We start from the raw sequence: 10277 nt of genomic DNA on the forward strand, positions 1-10277 counted from the left end.
TAGAGTTTTCTAGGTATATGATCATATCATGGGCAAACAGTGACAGTTTGACTTCTTTATTACCAATTCGGATGCCCTTTATTTCTTTCTCTTGTCTGATTGCTCTGGCTAGAGCTTCTAGTAATATGTCGAATAGAAGTGTGAAAGTGGGCATGCTTGTCTTGTTCCAGTTCTCAGAGGAAATGCTTTCAACTTTTCCCTTTTCAGTATAATGTTAGCTGTGGGTTTGTCATAGATGGCTTTGATTACCTTATGGTATGTCCCTTCTATGCTGATTTTGCTAAGGGTTTTAATCATAAATGGATGCTGGATTTTGTCAAATACTTTTTTTGCATCTATTGAGATGATTATATGATTTTTGTTTTTAATTCTGTTTAGGTGGTATATCACATTTATTGACTTATGTATGTTAAATCAGCCCTGCCTCGCTGGTGTGAAACCCACTTGATTATGGTGCATTACCTTTTCAACATGCTGTTGAATTACCTAGTGTTTTGTTGAGGATTTTTGCATTCGCATTCATGAGGGATATTGATCAGTAAGTAGTTTTCTTTGTTCATTATGTCATTTCCTGATTTTGGTATTAGGGTAATACTGGCTTCATAGAATGATTTAGGGAGGATTCCCTTTTTCTCTATCTTTTGGAATAGTTTCAGTAGGATTGGTGCCAATTCTTCCTTGAATGCCTGATAGAATTCAAGCTGTCAATCCATCTAGTCCTGGACTTTTTTTTGTTGTTGTTGGCAATTTTTAAAATTACCATTTCAATCTCGCTGCTTGTTATTGGTCTGTTCAGAGTTTCTATTTCTTCCTGGTTTAACCTAGGAGGGTGGTATATTTCTAGGAATTTATCCATCTCCTCTAGGTTTTCTAGTTTGTTCACATAAGGTTGCTCATAGTGGCCTTGAATAATCTTTTGTATTTCTGTGGCATCCTTTGTAATATCTCCCATTTCATTTCTAATTTAACTTATTTGGAACTTCTCTCTTCTTTTCTTGGTTAATGTTGCTAATGGTCTATCAATTTTGTTTATCTTTTCAAAGAACCAACTTTTTGTTTCATTTAGTTTTTGTATTTTTTTGTTTCAATTTTATTTAGTTCTGCTCTGATCTTTATTATTTCTTGGCCGGGCGCAGTGGCTCAAGCCTGTAATCCCAGCACTTTGGGAGGCCAAGATGGGCGGATCACGAGGTCAGGAGATCGAGACCATCCTGGCTAACACGGTGAAACCTCGTCTCTACTAAAAAAATGCAAAAAAAACTAGCCGGGCGAGGTGGCGGGCGCCTGTAGTCCCAGCTACTCGGGAGGCTGAGGCAGAAGAATGGCGTAAACCTGGGAGGTGGAGCTTGCAGTGAGCTGAGATCCGGCCACTGCACTCCAGCCTGGGGGACAGAGCGAGACTCCGTCTCAAAATAAATAAATAAATAAATATCATTTCTTTCCTTCTGCTTGGTTCAGGTTTGGTTTGTTCTTGTTTCTCTGGTTCCTTGAGGTGTGACCTTAGAGTGTCTATTTGTGCTCTTTCAGACTTTTTGATGTAGGAGGTTAATGCTATGAACTTTCCTCTTAGCACCACTTTTGCTGTATCCCAGAGATTTTGATCAGTTGTGTCATTATTGTCATTCAGTTCAAAGAATTGCTAAATTTCCCTCATGATTTTATTGTTAACCCAAGGATCTTTTGGGAGCAGATTATTTAATGTCCATGTATTTGTATAGTTTCAGCAGTTCCTTTTAACTTTTAGAGTTAACTTCCAGTTGTATTCCACTGTGGTCTGACAGAGTACTTAATACAATTTCAATTTTCTTAAATTTATTGAAACTTGTTTTGCGGCCTATCATATAGTCTATCTTGGAGAATGTTCCATGAGCTGATGAAAGGAATGTATACTCTGCAGTTGTTGGATAGAATGTTCTGTAAACATCTGTTAGGTCCATTTGTTCTAGGGTATAGTTTAAGTCTATTGTTTCTTTGTTGACTTTCTGTCTTGATGACCTGTTTAGTACTGTCAGAAGAGTACTGACTTCCCCTATGACTATTGTGTTGCCATCAATCTCATTTCTCAGGTCTAGTAGTAATTGTCTTATAAATTTGGGAGCTCCAGTGTTAGATGTATATATATTTAGGATTGTGCTATTTTCCTGTTGGACTAATACTTTTATCATTACATAATGTTCCTCTTTGTCTTTTTTAACTGTTGTTGGTTTTAAGTCTGTTTTGACCGATACAAGAATAACTACTCCTGCTTGCTTTTGGTTTCTATTTGCATGGAATATCTTCCCTCCCCCTCACTTTACCTTAAGTTTATGAGACTCCTTATGTGTTAGGTGAGTCTCTTGAAGACAGCAGATACTTTGTTGGTGGATTTTTATCTATCCGCCATTCTGTTTCTTTTAAGTGAAGCATCTAGACCATTTACATTCAATGTTAGTATTGAGATGTGAGGTACTGTTCTATTCATCATGCTAGTTGTTGCCTGAATAACTTTTTTTCATTGTGTTATTGTTTTATAGGTCCTGTGAGATTTTTGCTTTAAGTAGGTTCTATTGTGGTATATTTTGAGGTTTTATTTCACAATTTAGGACTTCTTTTAGCAGTTCTTGTAGTGCTGGCTTGGTAGTGGTGAATTCTCTCAGCATTTGTTTACCGGAAAAATATTTTATCTTCCTTTATTAATGAAGCTTAGTTGGACTGGATCCAAAACTCTTAGGTGATAATTATTTTAAGGAGGCAAAAGATAGGACCCCAATATCTTCTGACTTGCAGGGTTTCTGCTGAGAATTCTGCTGTTAATCTGATAGGTTTTCCTTGTAAATTACCTACAAAGGAAAAGCTGAGGCTTTTGCCTCACAGCTCTTAAGAATCTTTCCTTCATCTTGACTTTAGATAACTTGATGACTATGTGCCTAGATGATGATCTTTTTGTGATGAATTTTCCAGGTGTTCTTTGAGCTTCTTGTATTTGGACTTCTAGATCACTATCAAGACTGGAGAAATTTTCCTTGATTATTCCCTCAGATACGTTTTCTAAACTTTTAGATTCCTCTTCTTCCTCAGGCACACCAATTATTCTTCCAAAGACACAGGTGCCTTCACAGCTCACCCAGTGTGTGCAGTGTGTGCATGGTACAAGGTCCTTGCTCATTCACTTGGCACCCCAACCTGGGGGTCATTTCATGTCAACACATAAAGTTGCATAGTATTCCAGGGGGACTTAATCAGTCCCTTACATTGCAGTGAACATCCTTATAATCTGTATCTTCTGCCACATGTGTAAATATTTGTAAGATAAATTCATAAAAGTGGAATTGCTGGAACAAAACATGCATACACTTCAAATTCTGATAGCTATTGCCAAACAGCCCTCCATGGAGTGGGACCCAATTTACCCTCCCATCAGCAATAGGCAGGCATGACTTTTCCTCCACAGCTTCACCAACTCAGTGCTGGAACTAGATCTGAAGTCAGGTGTCTGACTCCCAGATTCTGGCTATTCCCATGAAGTGAAGCTGCAGGTTGGGTCTCAGAAGTAGCCATCTATTGGGGCAGCCTAGTGAGCCTGCTCCCTACAGCCCATAACCAACCAAAAAATGGTTACTGAACATCTACAAGCTGAAATGTGCTGGGGTGTGCTGGGTTGTTCTGTGGCACCGTTCATTCATCTCTGGCCCTCTTGGTCCTCTGGCAGACTCCAACTCATTTCTCTAGCCCCCCTAGGGTAAACATCTCTGCAAAGTGTCTTTGATGCCAGCTAACTTCCTTTGTGTATCTCTTGACCCCCACACAGACTTCTATCTCACTAGACCGTGATCCTGTAGACAGGGTGTCTCACACTGTCGTGTGCAAACAAATCCCTTGGGAATCTGATAAAAATGCAGACTCCCACCCAGTAAGCCTGTGGTGGGGCCTGAGAGTCTGCATTTTTGGTAAGCTCTCAGGTCTTGCCATCACTTTGAACACCAGGGTGCAGTACTGATTCTCAAACTCTAGCATAAATAAGAAGCACCTGGAGGACTTGTTAAAACACAGATTCCTAGATCTAACCTTCAATGGGGCCTGAGAACCTTCATTTCCAACAAGCTCCCAGGTGACGCAGTTGCTGCTGGTTCACATACCTCACCTTGCATAACACTACCTCCAGGCCCAACCTAATTCAGCTTTTAGGACTCTTAACCACTCCGTGCTTGACAGAGAGAACACATGCTTAATAGATGTGTGATGGATGAGGTGTAAGGGAACAAATACCAGCATGAGCACTCAGACTGGATGTAAGAAGTGACAGGAACATACCTGTGACTGTCTGCAGCTTAGGCTTGGAGTACAAAGAATCATTATTAGCTCTTCATTCCTGCCTACCCACTTCCCAGGTTCAAACCACAATGAGCCATTGCCCCATTCTTGTGAGTACTTAGATTACAGACCTACCAGGTTCTAGTTGTCAGCCCTTGCCACCAGCCTTTTCAGGTTCAATGGCCATGCTCTCAGGCTCTCTGCCAGCAGGAACCACCCCAGAAACTTGTGTGTTTGGGGACAGGGAGGGAAGTTGGGAGGGGATACTGTGCTCTTGGTTCATTCATACACTCTCAAATCCTGCCCCCCAGTGTCTACTTTCTGCTAAGCACTTCCCTGTGCCAGAAGACCTGAAGGAAGGGGCTTCCCTACATCACCCACATTGCCTTGCAGCATATATTACCCTCTGCTTGCCCAGGGAGGAAAGGTGGAGGGGCTGTCTCCTGGTCTCCCCAGAGATCTGCCTTATAAGTGGCTCTTTTCTCACAGAACATCAGGGCTCCTTATTTCTATAAATTGGCAAAAAGGAGAAGCAGCCCTTTTCTCTGTTAAATGTCCTCATACCTCGGTGTGACACCAGCAGCCATATCCCTGAGCAGAACTGGTCTGAACATGTCACAGCAGAAAGATGGGAGGAATCTGGGTCCCAGATGAAGCTGTTAAATTAAATAACTCAGATAAGAATAATGCAATAGAGCAGGAAAAACTGACAAGGTAAGAGAAAATCACTAGAGTAATGTCCTTGAGTGAGTGAGAGAGGTTGGGATCCTGCACAAGTGTAAGGGATGGGTTTAGACAGGAACATGGAGAATCCAGTCACGTAACAGGTGGGAAGCAGAAGAGATATGTCCAGGAAAAAAGTGACAGGTAGCAGGGGAGGTGGGAGGTGGGGGCTTGTAGAAAGTTTCTTCTGATGGCTTTCATTTTCTCAGTGAAATAGGAAACAAGTTCATCAGCTAAGAATGAGGATAACAGGTGGTGTTGGAGGTTTAAGGAAAAGGCAAAAGGTGTGAAATAATGTCTAAAAGAGGGGAATGCAGTTGATGGGCATTAAGGATGCTTTGGATACAGCTATCATCATTTAGAGTCACCCTAGTCACTGTGGTTGTGTGATTTTCTCCGGCCATATTCAACTTCACAGATGCAAGTGGGGAGCTGGATCTAACCAGGACCAGAGTTTTGCCAAGTGGGCATGACAAGATCAGAAAAGTGCAAAGGAATTGAGGGTGTGCTTAAGGGAGAGACTGTAATGATGGCTCATGGGTTTTTAAGATGATGGGAAGTGAGGGCATGAGGAGGCTGAAGGTCAGTGGAAAATTAAAATATCAGTGGATTGGAGGTCCCACTGGGGTCAAAGAACTGTTAGAGTTGAGGTGTTGGAGTCAATGAGTAGTAAATGTAGGAGGTGGTGGTCAGAGGCTGGATGCTGGCAGCAGGGAGTATGAAGAGCTACAGATATTAGTGATAGTAAGATTCAGGAGCTATGATCATGGGCATGGGTGACCGAGGTGTGGGGAAGACAAGACCATCAGAGGGATGAAGTTCAAGGAACTACTTGGCTTCCGAACTACAGGAAATTTGTGCATTGTGGTAGAAGGTAAAATACAGACTCAAGCTCCCCCAAGCCTAGTACACACAGCCTTTTACAATGTGACTTTGTAGCTCTTCCAAAAAAGTAGTTTCTATTTCCTGACTCCTTGAATGCGGCTTGGCTTTGTGACTTACTTGCAAAAGCAGCATCATGTGATTTCTGAGGTTATGCTTTAAAATGCTTTACAGCTTTTATTTTGTACTCTCGTAACTGGCCTGAGATAGACATGAGATGTCATGTCTATCTAGCCAATTGGAGGATGAGCAGCCACATAAAGGTGAATTGACAGTTGACTGCTGGCCCCAACCCCAGATGTGGGAGTGAGAGCACCTTGGATCACTCAACTAACTCACAGAATCACGGGAAAAAATGTCACTGTGATTTCAAGCCCCTGAGTTCTGAGGCTGTATGTTAGGCTGTAAAGACAAATAGAAACATGTGAATAGTGAAATCATCAAGAATTATGACAAGAGAATGTTAAAGAGTAATTTCAAATCAGAGCTAATATCTAGATTTGTGAGAAAATAAAGATTTCTTTTCTTTTTCTTTTTTAAGCTATTTTGAGTCCATTGCTTTGCTATTTGCTGTCAAAAGTACCCAATTTACACAATGAGGTTTCAACACAGGTCTCCCCCGACACCCCTAAGAAGCTTAAAAACCTCAGAGGTGCGACATCAGTCTTTCTTTGATGACTTCCTGCCATGGAGGATGGGAAGTCTTCAGGGAAGAGGTGGCCTCTTGGATGATCCATGGTGAGAGATCTCACACAGATGTGCCCCATGCCCTCTTTCGCTTTGGGACATGATGAAGCACAGTGGGATAGATGAGCAGGACAGAGAGAAGGGACAGAGGGGGCGAAGAACTCTGGGCCCCTTTCCCCTTGGTTTGTCATGTTGGAGTTTGTAGAATGGGAGGTGAGAGAGTGTCTGGGAGAGGCCAGAGGCCAGGCAGGCAAAAAGGTGGAGATTCAGGAGGAAAAATGACCACCTTGATAGAAGAAGTATGGAGTGAGGAGGGGAGGTGGAAAGAGAGGCTGGGGAAAGACAAGACAAGAGGAGTGGGGTACAGGGGCCAGGGTGGGGGAAATGAGGTGATGCTGAGGGACCTGCGGTGCTACTGCCTAAGACTCTCTTACGTCTCCCAAAACCACTTTTGCCCATCTGTGAGACACTAACCAATCTGACTTTGGTGTTCTGGAAATAGCCTGGAATCAGAAGCAACCTCTTTTGTCATGCAGACAGTGTGCCCCAGGATTAGGCAACAGGGACATCTCTGTGATCACGGCACCACCAAATTAACCTATTCATGTAGCCACTGAACCTAAAAGGTTTGCGTCAGTGACCACCAGGGTCCATGTAGTTGAGATGCTTGGGCCCTGCCCTGTCTTGGTTAAATCAGAGCATAAGATTTCCGGAATGTTGAGTTTGCGTCAGGAAAGGAGAACCAGAAACAGGGCTGGGTCAAAACTGGATGCCATGGATGACATGTGCAGGTCATGAAAGGCAAATATGTGAGAAGGAACCAGCAGGCCAAGTCATGGGGCTGACACAGGAGGGGTATCAAATTAAGGAATCAGAGCCTTAGACAAACTCAAGGTTAGAATCTTCAGGTGTGCACCTTATTGATACTTCTCTGTTTCCACCACATCGAGAGGCTACAGTCACTGCCTAAATGCTTATTCCCACGTGCTTGCTGGTGGAGAAGAATCTCCTGGGTATGAGGTTCAGTGACAAAAGCAATGGAAGACAAAGTGTATTGTATTCACTCACCTGTGTAAAAAAAAGTGTGTGTGTGTGTGTGTTCTATGTTCAAAGTGACATGAGAATCTGATGCTGTTGTTCATTTTGGGAAGAGAAATGGGGGAAATAAGGGGCCAGGGGTAGGCAAACTTAACTCTTCACCTTATATTTTGTGTACTTAAAAATATAAACAAATTACATTTCAGAGAATTTCTGTAGACCGGTGATTCTCAAAACTTATTAGAAATGCAAATCTAGGTCAAGCATGGTGGGATCACAGGTCACACCTGTAATCCCAGCACTTTGGGAGGCTGGGGCAAGAGGGTCACTTTGAGACCAACCTAGGCAACATGGCAAGACACCCATTTCTACTATATATATATATACACACACACCCACATATATATATATTTTTAATTAGCCAGGTGTGGTGGCATGCACCTGTGGTCCCAGTTACTCAGGAGACTGAAGTGGGAGGATCACTTGAGCCCAGAAGGTTGAGGCTGCAGTGAGCAATGATCATGCTACTGCACTCCAGCCTGGGTGACAGAGCAACACCTTTTCTAAAAAAAAAGAAAAAAAAAAAGTAAATTCTCAGGCCCCATTCCAGACTTACTGATTGTAATCTCCAGAGACAAGTCCAAAAATCTGTTTTAACAAGCCCTCTGTACATTTTGATGGATATTCAAACTTGAGAACCATTGCTTTAGGCCAGGGATTCTACTTCTCAGATTTTTTTACCTATTAAAATTCCAGTGCCCAGGCTGCACCCTAGACCAAGCACATCAGAATATCTGGGGGTGGGCCTAGGGGTCAATTGTCCTTCAAGCTTCACATGTGACTCCAACACCGCAGGGGAATTCACCTATGTTCTTCTAATTCTGGTTTCACCTATGTTCTTCTAATTCTGGGATCCACCTCTTCCCAGCCTCAAATCTTGCTCAGCCTGTAGATGTGATAACCTGAAGATTTTTTTTGTTGGAATTCTTCTACAATGGCTTCTGGCTTCTCAGTTCCCCACCATTGCTGATTTAGAGAGAGTGTGTGGCCAGAAGACAAGGCGCAGCAGTTGAATATGAGGTTGAACCTGATGGCAGCCAGGGCCCATGGGCTCTGCAGGTGTTAAAGAGAGAGTCATCCCACGAGAACTACGTGACATTCACAAGCTTCAGTAACTGACTTGATCAACTGGAAGAAAGGGTATCAGTGACTGAAGATCAAATGAATGAAATGAGTGAGAAGAGAAGTTTAGAGAAAAAAGAGTAAAAAGAAATTAACAAAGCCTCCAAAGAAATATGGGACTCTGTGAAAAGACCAAATCTACGTCTCATTGTGTACATGAAAGTGACAGAGAGAATGGAACGAAGTTGGAAAACACTCTGCAGGATATTATCCAGGAGAACTTCCCCAACATAGCAAGGCAGACCAACATTCAAATTCAGGAAATACAGAGAACACCACAAAGATGCTCCTCAAGAAGAGCAACTCCAAGACACATAATTATCAGATTCACCAAAGTTGAAATGAAGAAAAAGATGTTAAAGGCAGCCAGAGAGAAAGGTGGGATTACCCACAAAGGGAAGCCCATCATACTAACAGTGGATCTCTCAGCAGAAACTCTAGAAGCCAGACGAGAGTGGGGGCCAATATACAACATTGTTAAAGAAAATAATTTTCAACCTAGAATTTCATATCCAGACAAACTAAGTTTCATAAGTGAAGGAGAAATAAAATCCTTTACAGACAAGCAAATGCTGAGAGATTTTGTCGCCACCAGGCTTGCCCCACAAGAGTGCCTGAAGGAAGCAAAAAACATGGAAAGGCACAACTGGTACCAGCCACAGCAAAAACATGCCAAAATGTAAAGACCATCAATGCTAGGAAGAAACTGCATCAACTAAAAAGCAAAACAAACAGCTAACATCATAATGACAGGATCAAGTTCACACAAAACAATATTAACCTTAAATGTAAATGGGCTAAATGCTCCAATTAAAAGACACAGACTGGCAAATTGGATAAAGAGTCAAGACCCATCAGTGTGCTGTGTTCAGGAGACCCATCTCACATGCAGAGACACACATACACTCAAAATAAAGGGATGGAAGAAGATGTACCAAGCAAATGGAAAACGAAAAAAGGCAGGGATTACAATCCGAGTCTCTGATAAAACAGACTTTAAACCAACAAAGATCAAAAGAGACAAAGAAGGTCATTACATAATGGTAAAGGGATCAATTCAACAAGAAGAGCTAACTAAATATATATGCACCCAATACAAGAGCACCCAGATTCATAAAGGAAGTCCTTAGACACTTAGAAAGAGACTTAGACTCCCACACAATAATAATGGGAGACTTTAACACTCCACTGTCAACATTAGACAGATCAATGAGACAGAAAGTTTACAAGGATATCCAGGAATTGAACTCAACTCTGCACCAAGCAGACCTAATAGACATCTACAGAACTCTCCACCCCAAATCAATAGAACATACATTCTTCTCAGCACACATTGCACTTATTCCAAAATTGACCACATAGTTAGAAGTAAAGCACTCATCAGCAAGTGTAAAAGAACAGAAATTATAACAAACTGTCTCTCAGACCACAGTGCAATCAAACTAGAACTCAGGACTAAGAAACTCAATCAAAAC

The sequence above is a fragment of the Rhinopithecus bieti genome, unplaced genomic scaffold, assembly GCF_001698545.2.
Source record: "Rhinopithecus bieti isolate Rb0 unplaced genomic scaffold, ASM169854v2 scaffold_39746, whole genome shotgun sequence".
Classification (NCBI taxonomy): domain Eukaryota; kingdom Metazoa; phylum Chordata; class Mammalia; order Primates; family Cercopithecidae; genus Rhinopithecus; species Rhinopithecus bieti.